The sequence below is a fragment of the Paramormyrops kingsleyae genome, unplaced genomic scaffold (assembly GCF_048594095.1).
Source record: "Paramormyrops kingsleyae isolate MSU_618 unplaced genomic scaffold, PKINGS_0.4 ups27, whole genome shotgun sequence".
NCBI lineage: Eukaryota > Metazoa > Chordata > Actinopteri > Osteoglossiformes > Mormyridae > Paramormyrops > Paramormyrops kingsleyae.
In genome coordinates this window covers 11,838-32,241 of record NW_027325965.1, presented here as the reverse complement: position 1 = coordinate 32,241, position 20,404 = coordinate 11,838, and the positions used below count along the sequence as shown (strand labels likewise).

At 41.3% G+C, this 20,404-nt stretch overlaps 1 non-coding gene across 1 annotated transcript; it reads right to left on the bottom strand.

Moving 5' to 3' along the window:
- Positions 1 to 2,387: 2,387 nt before the first annotated feature.
- Positions 2,388 to 2,470, bottom strand: trnal-uaa (transfer RNA leucine (anticodon UAA)). The gene has a single exon. It is a non-coding gene; the product is annotated as a tRNA-Leu (tRNA).
- Between the last annotated feature and the right edge of the window lie 17,934 nt (positions 2,471 to 20,404).

Sequence of the window (20,404 nt, the reverse complement as noted above, 5' to 3'; positions counted from 1 at the left end):
CTCTGAGATAGCAACAGCAGACCAGAGCCTTCCTGCTTGGGGTCACCGGTGTTTGTAAAACGGCCGCTGATTACAGAGCTGGCGAGATCCGAAGCTATTCCTTTGGCCGCCGATTTCAAATGAGGTTTCGCTAAATCAACTCCACGCTTAAGAAAGGGTAAAACGAATCTAAAAGCCCTACTGAGCATGGAGCCCAACCCACGCCCGTACATCACGGGGCTCCCCGCAAAACCGGGGAGCCCATGTCCCGCCTGACTGGTGTAATACTGAATAAATCTCTGCGAATTGTGGTACGCCATGCTCTCCCACCCCCCTCAGCTTTCTCTCTTTTTTTTTTTTAAACGGGGATCTTTGGCACTGGGCGAAAGTGCAGCTTGATGATCGTTTTTCCGTAGGAGAAATTAATCAGAGTATTCTGATCGTTCTTTATCTCAATATGCAAATTCTGGAGGCTCTGCTTGTTCACCGGTACGTAGTGCAGCTTGTGGAACGGCAAAGTGACTACGTCGCCGAACCCACCGTCTATTTTAACGGTTCTCAGGAGCGGCACTACAAATTCCCCCACGTGCTGCGGATCCACAATGTTACAGTAGACGTACAAATTATAGAATCCCGCGTGAATGTCGGACGGGTAGGGTGAGGTTGGCATGGTACCTCCTACGTTATACCAGGCACCGGGCTCAAAGCCCAGCATGTAGGCCAAAGTAGGTTTAAATTTGATCTTGTATTTCTGATTTCCGGTTATATTAACCCTTCGCGTAATCTCGTTGTATGCAAAGAAAACTTCCGTACCTAACTTTTTTAACGAAGCGTTGATTTCTGACACAATCTGTGAAACGGATTCATAATATCCGACTTTAATTTTCCGAGGGTACAGGTAAGGCAAATCCACTAGAGGATCGGCGTCTCTTCTTGCCTGCACCTCCGTATCCCGCAATTCAAAAGTATTTTCGGGGTGTGTAATATTACGCCACGTGTAACAATACATGATTTCAGCCAGTCCTACTTCGTAAGGCCCCCGTAGCTCTATAGGTCGCGAGAGCATCACGGTGTAATCCAAACTCTGGTTATCGGGGAAGATGGAGAGACAAGAGTTTGACGGTAGCGTGAGGTAAAAAGAGGGGCGATCCTCCATTTTTTTCCCTTTTTCTTTTAAAAATTAAATCCGTATCAAGTCCGACCGTGGTATCCACGAATCAAACCTCGAGGGCCAACCCTGCCAGCGTACTAAAATCCACTTTTTCCCCTTTTCGTCGGTCTTTGAGCCTATAACCTTCTCGACCTTGAACGCGCGTTTCGGAGATATTTTGACTTTCTGCAGCTCAGCTTCATAGAATGTCCCCTTGAGTATTTCACCGCGCACGTCCCTCAATTTATACACCGGCGGGGATCTGGGTACACGTTCGCATATGACAAAGTACTCGTCAGTAAATGTCTGCTCGTACTTTTTGTCAAATATCTGACTGTGCTTGGAGACTCTCACAGTGTCCCCTATGTTAAACTTAAAACGTGGCCGTCTGCTTTTCTTCTTCTTCTTCAGAGGACCGTATAGATTATCAAATACTAGATGAGCATTATCGGTCGTGACCTCAGAAGGTTTCATTTTAATAGCGCTGTGAAATGACTGGTTGTACCCCTTTATTAGATCGTCCAACACATCCACGTATCGTCGAGTGTTTTTAGCCGTAAAGTACCTGTACATCCTCTCTTTTAACGTTCGGTTAAATCTCTCTACGACTGAAGCTTTAAGTTCACTACCCGTGGTGAAATGGGTGATTTTATGACTTTTTAAAAGTTTCTGAAAAGTCCCATTTAAAAACTCCTTACCGGCATCCGTCTGTAACTTGAGGGGCACACCCCCCTCAGTTAAAATAGAATCAAAGGCCTCCGTTACGGCCACCCCCGTCTTGTTTCTTATGGCACGCGCGTAGGCCTTTTTAGAAAAAACATCAATCACCGTAAGGAGGTATTTTAACCCGTCGTTGTACGTGGCCAGCCCTTGCATGTCGCATAAATCGGCCTGCCACTGATACATGGCTCTCGGTACAAACACTCTGTTCCTGGGGAAATTCTTTTTAGCCGGCTTATGTAAAGTATAACTGTCTTGCGTAGACAGCCACTCTCTGATATCATCGGTAGCCACTTTTTTCCCAGTATCATCCTCCACGGCTCTCTGCAGTCTGGAGACACCCCCGTATGACCCCGGCTGGCTGGGGTCATAGTACGAGCGGCTCAAGACACGAGCTGTAGTCTTGGCAACAGACATGCTTTTTCACACAGCGAGAGTGTGGGGGGTGAGAGCAGGGATGCGGCGTTTTATAGCTGTCTGGGGAGGGGGGTGAGTGAACACATTAATGAAATTGTGTGTAGAGTTTAGAAAAGAGTTTTAGCTGGGGCGGGATTCGAACCCACGCGGACATACGTCCATTGGATCTTAAGTCCAACGCCTTAACCACTCGGCCACCCTGCCAAACATGTATATACAAAGACTATTGCAATGTTGTTCAACTCAATTTTATTGCAAGGGCATACATTTTAGTGAAAGATACATTTTCAAAATGCTGGTATACATTTTCTTTGTGAAAGATATAGTTTTAAAAACGCTATTACAAGGGTACACATTTAGTGAAAGATATAGTTTTAAAAACGTTATTACAAGGGCACACATTTAGTGAAAGATATAGTTTTAAAAACGTTATTACAAGGGCATACAATTAGTTACAGCCGTGACAGTTGTTGAGGTAGATATAGTTTAAAAACATTATTACAAGGGTACACAATTACAGGTAGTTACAGCCGTGACAGTTGTTGAGGTAGATTAGCGATGTCACATGCAGTAAGGTCCGTATAGAGGCCTTTTCAGCGATGCATGTATGCAGAGTAGAAAGCATCTGATTAACATCGAAAGGCTGCTTATTATGAAATTTAAAGGCAACTACATCTACGATTAAAGCATAAAATATAAAAATGTGATTACAGTCAAATTCATCGTCGGGAATACAAGATAGACACGCGTGTATGAGACTTTCTGACGATTGTCCTTCTCTCTCTGCCATCGGCTGAGTAAGTAAAACTATTCCCCGCTGATAATGTTCTCCGACTTGAGCAATCTCAAATATCAGTCTATGAAAGCAGCAACAAGTATAATCATCCCGACAATCGCTTTTCTTTTTATCGATAGCATGCAACAACAGTGGGCTAACTTTTTCTAAAAAAACATTTAACATAAACCGTCGTAAAACGCTGCCGATACCGTTCCCCATTACAAATTGCGTTTTGTTTTAGTCTTGGGCCTCCCAACGACTCAGAAACTCTTCTTCCAGGATCTGCTTAAGCGCGGGGGTCTGTTCAAACAGATCCTGTTCCAGGCGAGTGATTTCCAGCATTCCGTCGCGGGCCTCGCGTAGATCATACAGGATAGCTTCCACGGCCCCCTCCAACCTGCCGATGGAAGCTTGGATGCCCAGGGTCGTCAGAACGTGAATCAAGGCGGGTGTCAGCCGGCTGGTCCACAGGTCACTCAGCACAGAGTCAAAGTGTATGTAAAAGTAATTCCTGCCGGCGGGAAACAGGCAAGGGTGCTGTCTTTGACTGGGATGATCCACCTCGCAGCCGTAGCAGTTTTTCTGCTGATGCTTCCTGATGACTGAGGCTAAAAGCCCCACTATCATGGCTTTTATGCAGCTGAGCATCCCTATGCACAAAGCCGGTCTGGAGCGAAGCGTGCAGGGGGTCGGAGGGACCTCTCCAGGAACAGAGGCCGGTGTCGGTGGAGGGGTCGGAGGGAGCTCTCCGGCATCAGAAGCCTGTGATGCTGCTGGTGAAGGGGGTGAAAAGGCCTCATCCTCCCCGCTTTCGTCGTCGGAGAACAGTTTGTCGCTGTAATTTGCTGCTGCTGCCATGATGATGATGATGATGATGTTTGTGAAAGGGGGTTGTAAAGGCGTCCAGTTATATACAGGCGGAGGGTGAGGGGAGGGGGGTGATCCTTAAGGCGTAGGTTTTTGCATCTCCTTACTGTATCCGACTCTCCTTGAACAGCGCTTGGAAGTAATCGCTCTTTTCTTCAATCAGCCGCATCCAAATCATGAACGGAATTCTCATTCCACAACAGTCGCATTTAGGCAGCTGCCATATATTCAGCATTCTCTTGTCCAGCTCCCCGGTCGCGTCCCACTTCATAAAGGTGCTCCGTTGTTTACCAGTGTCAGCATCCCTATAGTGCATCTCCATTCTAGCAGTCTCTGTCTCAAAGTCGGGGTCGGTGCTCTCCTTCATCAACGGGATAACGACAGTCTTCAAGTTTCCCCATTCCATTTCAGAAAAACATGCCAGATGCGGGTCATCTTTCCCCGGGTCTGCGGCATCTCCGGTGACCTGAAAGATGCGTAGTTCCTCCGCAACATTGTCAAAGAGGCAGACCAATTTATCCCCGTTGGGCAGCTCCCAGGTACCTCTCAGGTCTCCAGACGGCTGCATCAAAAGTACCCGTCTTCGCCTCGTAGGAATCTGCTTCTTGGGAGCCCCCGGAGGCCGCATAACAGCCTCCTCCTGCTCCTGCTGAGTCTTAGGTGGTGGTGAGGCTGAATCGTTCATTTCCATAGTGCCAGACATGTCTGTGTTTCTTAAAAAATCAGTGTTGGCCCTACAGCGCAAAGCTCCCTATATTCTCCACGGCCTGATGGTGGGGGGGCGTGGCACGCATGGTAAGGCCATGATGATGATACTGGGTGGGGGTACTTGTGTCTCTTTACCAAAGGAGTGAAACCCTGATCAAGGTAATAAAAATTTCAGCGGTTGCTTACTTTTTAGGATTTATTTAAGGAGAAATATACGGCCTGTCAAGTTTTATCTGTTGTCTATTTCGATGTACGTTTTAACTGCGTAGACGGTATGGGGGGAGTCGGGGGGAAAAGACAAAATTTACTGAAATACAAAATGTCAAACTTGATGTGTGGCGGGGAGTCGGGGGGAAAAGACAAAACTTTAACAAAATTTACTGAAATACAAAGTGTCAAACTTGATCTGTGCCCCAAATTACAGTTTGACCGGGATTTGACCTATCGGGATGTACATAGGTTGCATGAGGAAAAACACAAGGCCAAACTGCTACTGCTGCAGGGGGGTGTCGGCTTTCACACACACACACACACACACACACACAGACGGTCAAACTACTGCTAAGCGTTTTTTACTGGACGTCAGACCCAGCTCCTCCTCTCATTCTTAGCTCCAACTTGGTCATTCTCACAGGATTTCTTTCAGTCTCGCGCAGCACAACTCTCAGCTCTCCGGCATCGCTCTCTCCGAGTCCTTTGCGGATTATCCAAAGCCACGGGACCTTACCACGGTACTGCACCAGACACAGCATCGCTCTCTCAGAGCCCTTTTCTACAGATTCTCCAAAGCCACGGACCTTACCACGGTGGTACAGCGTACGCTCACACTCCATCAGGTAACCCACCCCCCCCCACTCAGACCCAGTGTTTGGGACCTTAACCCCCCCTGCTCAGTCCCCCCTGCTCGGCACCCGCTGGATGCAGACAAAACACCACACTCATAAGCACTCTCCTCAATATAAAATAATAATTACATAATAATACATAATTAAATTATAATAAATAATTAAATTATAATAATTATAATAAATAAATAAACTATATACAAATAAACCCCTATCCCAATGCTCAACTGGCTCACAGCCAAAAAAAAAGCCCCCCCCTCCCACTACCTCATGACGTCACCCGGCTTGCAGCCCCCGCCTGTCACTTTTTGATTTATTTGACCTTTGTGACCTTTGACCCAACCTGTCATTTTGACATAACCGGTATTCTATCTCTCTCTAATGTCTTGCTCCGGTGGGGGGGGGTTTGGTTCTGGTGTTTTTTTTGTTTTGTATGTTGAACAGTTTTTGATGTGTCACTTTTTTGTGCATTGTAGTAAAACCCAATAAAAAATTGGTTGCAAAAAAAAAAACCAGAATGATCATTTAAAAAAAACAAAACCTTTATGAGGTTGTGCAAAGAGGGGTACGACTTTCATCACGTTTGCACTTCTCTACATCATTTTTGGCCAATTTTTTGAGTCTTAATGGCGGTGTCATCTGAGAACTTCTTTTTATAAAATGCATATTATGTTTAAAAAAATTCCAGCTTTACGGTTTCAGGACAGAACAGCCACTCTGTTATGATGAACATTACGGTATTTTGAGTGTTATTAGTTGTGGCGCCCCTTACTGTACACCGACTACGCCACCCCTTGCGATTCACTACCTACTGAGTGTGCCAGAGCAAGGGAACAATGCTCTAATAAGAAGTACAGATGCAGGTTTTACAGAAATATAAAAGTACAACCTTTAACAACAAATATTCTTGATTGGTCACCAATTAAATAGGTCACTACCTTGATGTTGGGGAAGGGACAGTAAACAGACAAAAAGGGGAAGATGAAAAAAGAAAACAAATCACCAAGACATTGGGACAGAGGCCTATTGAACCAAGGGCGGGTAGACACACTGGTGGGAAGCTAGGGTTTCTATACCACACGTGACTGTGCAAACCCACTTATCCTAATATACACTTCAATCCAATACCCTGCAACCCTCACAGTACTCAGGTACCTTAAGTGACCATTGAAAGTCTTGCAGTTCAGGACTCGGTAGGACCACAGCAGGGGCTGACCCTGACACACACTGAATAAAGCAACACTTAACTCCCAATTGGGTAGTATACAAAACAGTTTAAAACAGCCGGGGCAAACAAAAGAGCTTCACACTCTGTGGAACTGCAAGACTTTCAATGGTTAACACAAAAAAAGGCTAGGGAACCCAGCTTTCCAGTGTAATCTCCCTCAAACACATTAGGCAACCCTGTGCAAGCAGCACCCAGGTTGATTAAGGATAAAGGAGGGGGCTAAGGGACTAGACAATAAGAATGATAAAAAGAAAAAAATACAAATAAAAAAATAAACCCACTCTAGCCTGTGGCGTACAGAGCAATTACACTTAAGCTACAGCGCACAGGCTAGAGGAAAACAAAATGCACAACAAAGAAACAGAAGAAAAAAAATAAATACATAAAGCTATGAGCAGCACCACATTCACACAGTACAGAGAACAGCAGCTAGCCATGCAACATAGCCATATGGACCTATAAATCAGACACACAATTAAGTGCTTGTGTTCAGTTAAATGATGACTCATCCATTAAGAACCACTAGCTAAATGGCTAGGGAACAGCTAGCGAATGCTAATGTTTTAAAATACTAGAGTTTGACAGAAACTTACCAGCAACAACAAACATGTATACATTAGCTAAGTGAATGCTAATTATCAGAGAGCATATACTGTAAACTAGCACACTGTCATGGATTCGGGCGGCTCGGGCACGGGAGCGAGGCATAGTGCAGGCACAGAAAAAGGGTGGACGACCCACTTGCGGCTCAAGGAACAGAAAAGGGGTTTATTAAATAAAACAGAAAACACAACAAAACCAAAAGGACCACGAGGGATCAAAACTAAAAAGGGATTAACAAAAACTAAATAACAAAAACTAAATAACAAAACCAAAATACACGTTGAACACTGAAAATATCTAAACCATCTAACATCCATGAAACATCACACACAGAACACAATGAACCACTAGGGAACTGAACAGAAGCAGGAACTAAAATACTAAGGGTTAACGAGACTAACACAGGACAGGTGAGGCTAATTAAGAAAGACCAGGGAAACGGGGTACAGGTGAAACTAATACTCAAAAGGAACTAAACAGGGAAACTAAGAACTAACCAAGTAATCAGAACACTGGGGAATTACAGACAGGTAATTAAGACAAGCAGGGGCACAAGGAACAAGACCAAAAATCACCAAATACAATAACTAGACAAACTAGGGAGCAAAATACAAAAACAGGAGGTGGGATTCAAACACAGGACAGAAGGTACAAAGACAACCAGACGCTCAAGGTGTTGAACCATGAGGCCAACAGAACAGGGGAAACTCGAAGACAAACATGAAGGACGGGATGACCAGCAATGCCTGCTGGTCAAACGGGGAAGGGACTCGGTAGGACCACAGCAGGGGCTGACCCTGACACACACTGAATAAAGCAACACTTAACTCCCAATTGGGTAGTATACAAAACAGTTTAAAACAGCCTGGGCAAACAATACATGCAACAGGTTACCCCAGACTGCAGTGTAATGTTCCGAAACAAACAATACAACATGGACACGGTAAAAATGCAAACAGGCCAATCATAATATCCTGACATGACAAAGACATGTACAGGATTAACAACACATACCTGTCCCAGTATTAGCAGGATACGCCAGAAGTTAAGCTTGGAGATACATCAGTCCCAGCATGGTCATAGCTACCAGCGTCCACGCTGATTACACGCCAACTCGGAAGTCTTAAGTAGTTCTAACAGCGCCTGCTGTTAAAACCGGAAACGGGTGGAGTCATATTTTCATCTTCATGACTCCCACCGACTGTGGCAAGGAATATATACAATCACGGACTATAAGAATAAACACGCCGTTGCGTTGAGCACTTACGCTGTGTTCGCCGACGAGCTGAACGCGTTCTTCGCACGGTTTGAGATAAACAGCTCTCACCGCGGAGACAACAACAGTCTGATCTCGGTGAGCGAGGACAGCAGCGCGGCTCTGGTTAGCCTGGCAGAGCGCGATGTGCGCCGGGCTCTGAAGCAGGTGAGCATCAGAAAAGCAGCGGGACCAGACGGGATTTCAGGACGAGTCCTGCGATGCTGCGCTGATCAGCTGACTGGTGTTTTCACTAAGATCTTCAATGAGTCCCTAGCTCTGTCTATTGTGCCAACGTGTTTTAAACGGTCCACCACAGTTCCCGTCCCGAAGCACAACAAGCCCTCCAGCCTGAATGACTACCGCCCGGTAGCCCTAACATCTCTGGCCATGAAGGTGTTTGAAAGGCTGGTAAAGAACTTAATCTGTTCATCCATCCCAAATTCCATAGACCCATTACAGTTCGCCTACCACCCAAACAGATCCACTGAGGCGTTACCTGCAAGATCGCTATTTTTCTTTATGCTGCAATTGTTTTCATTATTACTTTGTTTAACTTGACACATCACATCTTTAAATTCTCATCCTTGCATTAGAATATAGACCAGTTAATACTGATGGTATCTCATCCTGTGTCATATGTTTTAAAATGACTACACACTAAATATTGAACTGAAGCTTGACATAAAAACATTAAATCGCAAATCAAATCGTAATCGCAATTTCTGTCAGAAAAATGGCGATTCGATATTTTCCCCAAATCGTGCAGCCCTAGTTGGCACCACGTCCTGGGTTATTCCCTGCTTTGTGCCCATAGCTTTCAGGATAGTCTCCAGACCCCCTGTGACCCTGCACAGGAAGTTGACCATCCCCGGCCAGCCCCCAGAGTTCTGTGGAAGTTAAAAACACTTTAGTCAAACAACAGACTAACCAAATCTCAGGCTGGAGTAAGCTTCAAAAAAGGAGCTGGTCATTACCTGAACAGAAGGGGAACATAAGAAGGAGACTAGAGCTCAGCTGACAACATATATCTCTCCCGTTCCTTGCTGATGATGGGAGGTCACTGAGACGAGGTGAGACAAGTAAATAGAAAGTCAGCTGGCTCCTGCTGACACCCAACAGTGTGACACAAAACGGGTGGCATTGCCGAAGACCTCACAGCTAAATATGGAAAGAGGAGAAATATTTTTAAAATGTAAATAAAATGTGGAGCACCTATAATAAAAGCACAGCTATTAGGTGCTAATGATCCAGTTCACACTCAAGATGCCTAAGTTTGATCAGGTCAATCCTGCTACAATGATGTAACATGGACAGGCAGGCGTAATGTACTCACTGTCTGCAGTATGAACAACATGGTCCCACACAGACAGGTGACCCCATAGAAGCGCCTCTCCAGGTTAACAAATACCTTCACTCAGATACTTATGCTCAAATGCTGTTCGCTGTCAGACTCTGCAACAAAGTCCTTGCAGCTGACCCCACACACATAGACTAACAAACACACACATCCAATACACCATGGTAGTTTCTATGTGCAATATTAGTTCTTGTCAATCCCTGTCACTCCATTGCGTGCCTGTCCATATAGATATATCCAGTGTTGTACATATATTTATATATCCACTCTGTACATATTTTTATATATCCACTCTGTACATATATTTATATATCCACTCTGTACATAATATACATACACTCTATTTATACATACATATATTTATCTGTTTACATATACACACATATATATATAAATATTTTTCAATATACTCATCCAAATTTATGTTTCCAGATTGTTTGTATAGTGCACTTTTTATACTGTACTGTTGGTACAGTTTTTATTCTATTATTTTTAATTTTGCTACTCTTGTCTTGCACTGTCCACTTTTCTGCCGTGACGATGCAATTTTCCACTTGTGGGACTAATAAAGACAAATTTGCTGCGATCTCTGACATTTGGACATGCTTCACTAAGAACTGTGCTGAGAGTTTCACTCCAGGAGAACACATGACCATAGATGAACGGCTGTTCCCTACCAAGGTTCCTTGTCCATTCAAGCAGTATATCGTATCCAAGCCGGACAAATTTGGGATCAAGTTCTGGAATATGTCTGCAATGCATCCCCTTACTTCGGAAAGGACCCCAGTCGTCAGAAGTGGGAGAGGCTGGCAGAGAACGTGGTCATGAATCTGATGGAGCCATTTTTGGATGATGAGAGAAATGTCACAACGGACAATTTCTTCACCTCACTGGCACTGTCACACAGACTGCTTCAGCGCAAAACAACGCTACTGGGCACGGTGAATAAAGTTCGGCATGAACTTCCTCCACTTGCAAAGGACACTGCACAGCGGGAGGAATTCTCCACGTCAGTGCTTTGCAAAGCCTAGCTAAGCTCAAAATAAATAAATCACGGGGCCCTGATGGCATCTTACCTATAGTAAGATACCCAGAACCAGAGCTACTGGCACAAAGAAGGATTGCTGGGATTGCTGCGAGAGAGTGGTGTTGAGCTGCAGCGATTGTTTGGGATTGTTTGGGATTGTTTTTTGGAGTGTTTTGAGTGTTTGTGTGCTTTACCTGTTTACGTGGGTGGCTGTTTATTTCTATTTATTGTTCTTATTTCGGTCGGCGTGAGTGCTTGTCTGTCCTGTCTGTTAATTAACAGCGCGATTATTACCGACAGAGAGCTGCGGGTGTCGCGTGAGCGGCGTTTTTCTGTCCGCGTTTAAACTCCGTAACAAACACCCGCAGGGCGATTATAACTAATAGTATCTAACGTCGGTATCACTACCCGGCGCCGGAAAAGGACAGTTGCTCCTGAGCTTTGCTCGGTCGCCAGTCGGGGCCGGGGAGGACATTTTCCACTTTTTTCCCGCTCCGGCAGTAGCCTGCTGTGAGGGGGTTTTTGTGGTTTTTCGACCTCCCAAGAGCAACTTCGATTTCGCCTTGTTTTTAGTTCATACTTGGTTCAGGCAGAGGTTCTTCTGGTAAGTAGTAGTAAATTTATCAGGTTTAAAATTTAAAATAAAATAATAATTAAGTTCCATTTTAACACAAGTAATAACTTATTTTAGTGTACTCCGCACGTTACTGCATTTATTGTTACGCAAATTAATCTTTATAGTTAAATACACTATATAAATTTACTGGGCTGGGAGTACGGGGCCATAGTGAGTTAGTTAATTATGGGGCCGGCTCAGTGTTGCGTTTGCAAGATGTTTGCCCTTCTGGACGTTAGTGTCCAGTCGGACTTCATCTGCGAGCGATGTAAGCTAGTGGACTCACTCATGGTCAAGGTTTGCGACCAGCTGGGGTGGATCCAGTTGTCGTGGTGCATGTTGGCACCAACGACATAGGCAAGGGTAGAAGGGCTGTTCTGCAGGATAAATTTATAGAAGTCGCCAATAAGCTTAGAAGCAGAACGTCCATGGTGGTATTTTCTGAAATACTCCCCGTGCCACGCGCAAGTCAGGCTAAGTTAGCTGAGATAAGGAGATTAAATGCGTGGCTAAAAGGATGGTGTAGGAAAGAGGGGTTTAGGTTTATGGGGCACTGGAGGACCTTCTGGAACAGGTGGGACCTGTTCAAGCCGGATGGGTTGCATCTGAACCGGAGGGGAACCAGTGTACTGGGAAGGCGTATTTGTAGAGTAGTTGAGGAATGTTTAAACTAGGGACTGGGGGGGCAGGGAGGTTAGTTAAGTATGTAACTGGGGGGAAATGGAAAGCCCCAAAAAATTATATTATAAGTAGGCACTGTAATAGTCCTACCCTTTGTTGTCTGTATTTAAACGCCAGGAGTATTAGGAATAAAATTCATGATTTAGAGGCTCTTATCTCATCAGACTCTTATGATATTATAGCAATAACTGAAACGTGGTTGAGTGATAAGGATGGACAAGAATATAATATGGATGGTTACACATTGTTCCGTAAAGACCGTATAGGTAAGAAGGGAGGTGGTGTTGCAGTATATGTAAAGGAAAACTTGCAGGCAAGGGAGCTTACTGATATAAGTAAAAGTACGGAAGCTATATGGGTAAAATTAGATGCTACAAACTCAAATAGCCTAATTGTCGGTGTTTGTTACAGAGCACCCAATGTAGCTGCTGAGGAAAGCAGATTGTTATACAGTGATATTAGGATTATGAGCAATAAAAATGATGTGGTAGTTATGGGTGATTTTAATCTACCGGGGATGCAGTGGGACATTGTTGCTGGCTCTTCTGAAAATGAACTTGAGATGGTGGAATTAGTACAGGATTGTTTTTTTACTCAGTTTGTTAACACCCCTACCAGGGGAGATGCCATTCTTGATCTTGTTTTGTCTAATAACCAGGACAGGATTGGTAAATTAGACGTTTTAGAACCACTTGACAGTAGCGATCATAACATGGTTAAATTTGAGGTTAAGTTTAGTGCCCGAAGAGCAAAGTCCAAATCAAAAATATATAATGTTAGGAAGGCTAACTTCAATTGTATGAGATTAAAACTAGAAACTGTGAACTGGATGGAGTTAAATAACAAAACTGTTGAAGAGGCATGGGAATTTTTTAAAAGCACATTATTGCAAGTACAAGAGGACTTCATACCTATTTCCAGCAAAAATAAATCTAGGAAATTGCAACCTAGGTGGTTTAATAGGGAAATAAAGTATAAAGTAAGGAGGAAAAGGGCTTTGTTCCAGAGATGGAAAATAACTGATGATGACATAATAAAGCAAGAGTATCTAAATCTACAGGCTGAATTAAAAAATGACAGTAGACGAGCTAAAAGGAATGTCGAAAGGAAGATCGCATTGGAGGCTAAGGATGACGTTAAAAGTTTCTTCCAGTATTTTAATTCTAAAAGAGCTCTAAAAGCTGGAATTACTAATCTGCAGGATAGTAAGGGTCTTATAATTGAAAACGACATTGACATAGTAAATGAGTTCAATGATAGTTTTGCACGGGTATTCACTGTTGAGGACACTAGTAACTTACCAGTTCTTATTACTAATCCAACATCGTCTATAACTAATATATATATAACTGAAGCTGATGTTTTGCAAAGCCTAGCTAAGCTCAAAATAAATAAATCACAGGGCCCTGATGGCATCTTACCTATAGTGTTAAAAGAGATGAAGGATATTATTTGCCGACCCTTAACATTACTGTTTCAAAAATCCTTATCTGAAGGTGTGGTACCTTCTGATTGGAAGCATGCCAACATAACGCCCATTTTCAAAAAAGGGGATAGAAGTAATTTGTCAAACTATAGGCCAATCAGTCTAACTTGTATAACTGGTAAAGTTATGGAGGCTATAATCAAAGAGAAAATGGTAGATTACCTGGGACTCAAATAACATTTTGAGGGATAGCCAGCATGGATTTAGGAGAGGTAGATCCTGTTTAACAAATCTGTTGGAATTTTTTGAGGAAGCTACTCAGGAAGTTGATGATAAGAAGGCCTATGATGTCATCTACTTAGATTTCCAAAAGGCTTTTGATGTTGTTCCCCACAAGAGGCTCTCACTTAAACTCAAAGCGACTGGTATTTTAGGAACTGTAGCGACCTAGATTGATAACTGGTTAACGGATAGGAAACAGCGAGTAGTTATAAGAGGCTCAATGTCACAGTGGGCCTGCGTTCATAGTGGGGTACCGCAGGGTTCAATTTTAGGACCACTTTTGTTCCTAATTTACATAAATGATATAGACACCAATATATACAGTAAACTGGTGAAATTTGCAGATGACACCAAGGTGGGTGGTGTAGCAGATACTGAACTAGCGGCTCAGCAGCTACAGCGGGATCTTAATTTAATTAGTGACTGGGCTGACACCTGGCAGATGAAATTTAACATAGACAAATGTAAGGTACTGCATGTAGGGAGCAGAAATATAAAGTACAGGTATTTTATGGGACCTACTGAAATAAAGGTAGCTGATTATGAGAAAGACCTTGGTGTGTATGTTGATGCTTCAATGTCTCATTCTCGCCAGTGTGGGGAAGCAATAAAAAAGGCCAAAAGGATGTTGGGGTATATCTCCAGGTGTGTGGAGTTTAAGTCAAGGGAGGTAATGCTAAGATTATACAATTCCTTGGTGTGACCTCACCTAGAATATTGTGTACAGGTTTGGTCACCATATCTTAAAAAGGACATAGCGGCCTTAGAAAAGGTGCAGCGTAGGGCCACAAGAATGATTCCTGGTCTTAGAGGAATGTCATACGAGGAAAGGTTATTTGAGCTAAATCTGTTCAGCCTCAAGCAAATGAGACTGAGGGGGGACATGATCCAGGTCTATAAGATTCTAACAGGTTTGGATGCTGTTCAACCGAATAATTACTTCAGCATTAGTTCAAATACAAGAACTCATGGCCATAGGTGGAAATTGGATTTAAGGAAGCACTTCTTTACACAGCGTGTAGTCAGAGTATGGAATAGTCTTCCTGATAACGTAGTGCAAGCTGAATCCTTGGGTTCCTTTAAATCAGAGCTAGATAAGATTTTAACAACATTTTCCTATAATGGTTGGTCGAACTCTTATAGGGGAAGCGCAGGTTTCATGAAATGAAGTCAGAATTTCAAGTTATAATGAAATCTTCATTTTGTGTTAGTTTGTCATGATTTCTTCACGTAAACACATTTCCTATAATGGTAGGTCGAACTCTTATAGGGGAAGCGCAGGTTTCATGAAATGAACTCAGAATTTCAAGTTTTAATGAAATCTTCATTTTGTGTTAGTTTGTCATGATTTCTTCATGTACACATTTTCCTATATGGTAGGTAGAACTCTTATAGGGGAAGCGCAGGTTTCATGAAAAGAACTCAGAATGTCAAGTTATAATGAAATCTTCATTTTGTGTTAGTTTGTCATGATTTCTTCACGAAAACACATTTTCCTATAATGGTAGGTCGAACTCTTATAGGGGAAGCGGAGGTTTCATGAAATGAACTCAGAATGTCAAGTTATAATGAAATCTTCATTTTGTGTTAGTTTGTCATGATTTCTTCACGAAAACACGTTTTCCTATAATGGTAGGTCAAACTCTTATAGGGGAAGCGCAGGTTTCATGAAATGAACTCAGAATGTCAAGTTATAATGAAATCTTCATTTTGTGTTAGTTTGTCATGATTTCTTCACGAAAACACATTTTCCTATAATGGTAGGTCGAACTCTTATAGGGGAAGCGCAGGTTTCATGAAATGAACTCAGAATTTCAAGTTATAATGAAATCTTCATTTTGTGTTAAATAGTCATGATTTCTTCACGAAAACACGTTTTCCAATAATGGTAGGTCGAACTCTTATAGGGGAAGCGCAGGTTTCATGAAATGAACTCAGAATGTCAAGTTATAATGAAATCTTCATTTTGTGTTAGTTTGTCATGATTTCTTCACGAAAACACATTTTCCTATAATGGTAGGTCGAACTCTTATAGGGGAAGCGCAGGTTTCATGAAATGAACTCAGAATGTCAAGTTATAATGAAATCTTCATTTTGTGTTAGTTTGTCATGATTTCCTCACGAAAACACATTTTCCTATAATGGTAGGTCGAACTCTTATAGGGGAAGCTCAGGTTTCATGAAATGAACTCAGAATTTGAAGTTATAATGAAATCTTCATTTTGTGTTACTTTGTCATGATTTCTTCACGAAAACACGTTTTCCTATAATGGTAGGTCGAACTCTTATAGGGGAAGCGTAGGTTTCATGAAATGAACTCAGAATTTCAAGTTATAATGAAATCTTCATTTCGTGTTAGTTTGTCATGATTTCTTCACGAAAACACGTTTTCCTATAATGGTAGGTCGAACTCTTATAGGGGAAGCGCAGGTTTCATGAAATGAACTCAGAATGTCAAGTTATAATGAAATCTTCATTCTTTGTAAGTTTGTCATGATTTATTCACGAAAACACGTTTTCCTATAATGGTAGGTCGAACTCTTATAGGGGAAGCGTAGGTTTCATGAAATGAACTCAGAATTTCAAGTTATAATGAAATCTTCATTTCGTGTTAGTTTGTCATGATTTCTTCACAAAAACACATTTTCCTATAATGGTAGGTCAAACTCGAATACGGGAAGCGCAGGTTTCATGAAATGAACTCAGAATGTCAAGTTATAATGAAATCTTCATTTTGTGTTAGTTTGTCATGATTTCTTCACGAAAACATGTTTTCCTATAATGGTAGGTCGAACTCTTATAGGGGAAGCGCAGGTTTCATGAAATGAACTCAGAATGTCAAGTTATAATGAAATCTTCATTTTTTGTAAGTTTGTCATGATTTATTCACGAAAACACGTTTTCCTATAATGGTAGGTTGAACTCTTGTAGGGGAAGCGCAGGTTTCATGAAATGAACTCAGAATTTCACGTTATAATGAAATCTTCATTTTGTGTTAGTTTGTCATGATTTCTTCACGTAAACACATTTTCCAATAATGGTAGGTCGAACTCTTATAGGGGAAGCGCAGGTTTCATGAAATGAACTCAGAATTTCAAGTTATGATGAAATCTTCATCTTGTGTTAGTTTGTCATGATTTCTTCACGTAAACACATTTTCCTATAATGGTAGGTCGAACTCTTATAGGGGAAGCGCAGGTTTCATGAAATGAACTCAGAATGTCAAGTTATAATGAAATCTTCATTTTGTGTTAGTTTGTCATGATTTCTTCACGAAAACACGTTTTCCTATAATGATAGGTTGAACTCTTATAGGGGAAGCGCAGGTTTCATGAAATGAGCTCAGAATGTCAAGTTATAATGAAATCTTCATTTTGTGTTAGTTTGTCATGATTTCTTCACGAAAACACATTTTCCTATAATGGTAGGTCTACCTCTTGTAGGGGAAGCGCAGGTTTCATGAAATGAATTCAGAATTTCATGTTATAATGAAATCTTCATTTTGTGTTAGTTTGTCATGATTTCTTCACGTAAACACATTTTCCAATAATGGTAGGTCGAACTCTTATAGGGGAAGCGCAGGTTTCATGAAATGAACTCAGAATTTCAAGTAATAATGAAATCTTCATTTTGTGTAGTTTGTCATGATTTCTTCACGAAAACACGTTTTCCAATAATGGTAGGTCGAACTCTTATAGGGGAAGCGCAGGTTTCATGAAATGAACTCAGAATGTCAAATTATAATGAAATCTTCATTTTGTGTTAGTTTGTCATGATTTCTTCACGAAAACACGTTTTCCTATAATGGTAGGTCGAACTCTTATAGGGGAAGCGCAGGTTTCATGAAATGAACTCAGAATGTCAAATTATAATGAAATCTTCATTTTGTGTTAGTTTGTCATGATTTCTTCACGAAAACACGTTTTCCTATAATGGTAGGTTGAACTCTTGTAGGGGAAGCGCAGGTTTCATGAAAACAACTCAGAATGTCAAGTTATAATGAAATCTTCATTTTGTGTTAGTTTGTCATGATTTCTTCACGAAAACACGTTTTCCCATAATGGTAGGTTGAACTCTTATAGGGGAAGCGCAGGTTTCATGAAAACAACTCAGAATGTCAAGTTATAATGAAATCTTCATTTTGTGTTAGTTTGTCATGATTTCTTCACGAAAACACGTTTTCCTATAATGGTAGGTTGAACTCTTGTAGGGGAAGCGCAGGTTTCATGAAAACAACTCAGAATGTCAAGTTATAATGAAATCTTCATTTTGTGTTAGTTTGTCATGATTTCTTCACGAAAACACGTTTTCCTATAATGGTAGGTTGAACTCTTGTAGGGGAAGCGCAGGTTTCATGAAAACAACTCAGAATGTCAAGTTATAATGAAATCTTCATTTTGTGTTAGTTTGTCATGATTTCTTCACGAAAACACGTTTTCCTATAATGGTAGGTTGAACTCTTATAGGGGAAGCGCAGGTTTCATGAAAACAACTCAGAATGTCAAGTTATAATGAAATCTTCATTTTGTGTTAGTTTGTCATGATTTCTTCACGAAAACACGTTTTCCTATAATGGTAGGTCGATCTCTTGTAGGGGAAGCGCAGGTTTCATGAAAACAACTCAGAATGTCAAGTTATAATGAAATCTTCATTTTGTGTTAGTTTGTCATGATTTCTTCACGAAAACACGTTTTCCTATAATGCTAGGTTGAACTCTTATAGGGGAAGCGCAGGTTTCATGAAAACAACTCAGAATGTCAAGTTATAATGAAATCTTCATTTTGTGTTAGTTTGTCATGATTTCTTCACGAAAACACGTTTTCCTATAATGGTAGGTTGAACTCTTGTAGGGGAAGCGCAGGTTTCATGAAAACAACTCAGAATGTCAAATTATAATGAAATCTTCATTTTGTGTTAGTTTGTCATGATTTCTTCACGAAAACACGTTTTCCTATAATGGTAGGTCGAACTCTTATAGGGGAAGCGCAGGTTTCATGAAATGAACTCAGAATGTCAAATTATAATGAAATCTTCATTTTGTGTTAGTTTGTCATGATTTCTTCACGAAAACACGTTTTCCTATAATGGTAGGTTGAACTCTTGTAGGGGAAGCGCAGGTTTCATGAAAACAACTCAGAATGTCAAGTTATAATGAAATCTTCATTTTGTGTTAGTTTGTCATGATTTCTTCACGAAAACACGTTTTCCCATAATGGTAGGTTGAACTCTTATAGGGGAAGCGCAGGTTTCATGAAAACAACTCAGAATGTCAAGTTATAATGAAATCTTCATTTTGTGTTAGTTTGTCATGATTTCTTCACGAAAACACGTTTTCCTATAATGGTAGGTTGAACTCTTGTAGGGGAAGCGCAGGTTTCATGAAAACAACTCAGAATGTCAAGTTATAATGAAATCTTCATTTTGTGTTAGTTTGTCATGATTTCTTCACGAAAACACGTTTTCCTATAATGGTAGGTTGAACTCTTGTAGGGGAAGCGCAGGTTTCATGAAAACAACTCAGAATGTCAAGTTATAATGAAATCTTCATTTTGTGTTAGTTTGTCATGATTTCTTCACGAAAACACGTTTTCCTATAATGGTAGGTTGAACTCTTATAGGGGAAGCGCAGGTTTCATGAAAACAACTCAGAATGTCAAGTTATAATGAAATCTTCATTTTGTGTTAGTTTGTCATGATTTCTTCACGAAAACACGTTTTCCTATAATGGTAGGTCGATCTCTTGTAGGGGAAGCGCAGGTTTCATGAAACAACTCAGAATGTCAAGTTATAATGAAATCTTCATTTTGTGTTAGTTTGTCATGATTTCTTCACGAAAACACGTTTTCCTATAATGGCTAGGTTGAACTCTTATAGGGGAAGCGCAGGTTTCATGAAAACAACTCAGAATGTCAAGTTATAATGAAATCTTCATTTTGTGTTAGTTTGTCATGATTTCTTCACGAAAACACGTTTTCCTATAATGGTAGGTTGAACTCTTGTAGGGGAAGCGCAGGTTTCATGAAAACAACTCAGAATGTCAAGTTATAATGAAATCTTCATTTTGTGTTAGTTTGTCATGATTTCTTCACGAAAACACGTTTTCCTATAATGTTAGGTTGAACTCTTGTAGGGGAAGCGCAGGTTTCATGAAAACAACTCAGAATGTCAAGTTATAATGAAATCTTCATTTTGTGTTAGTTTGTCATGATTTCTTCACGAAAACACGTTTTCCTATAATGGTAGGTTGAACTCTTGTAGGGGAAGCGCAGGTTTCATGAAAACAACTCAGAATGTCAAGTTATAATGAAATCTTCATTTTGTGTTAGTTTGTCATGATTTCTTCACGAAAACACGTTTTCCTATAATGGTAGGTTGAACTCTTGTAGGGGAAGCGCAGGTTTCATGAAAACAACTCAGAATGTCAAGTTATAATGAAATCTTCATTTTGTGTTAGTTTGTCAT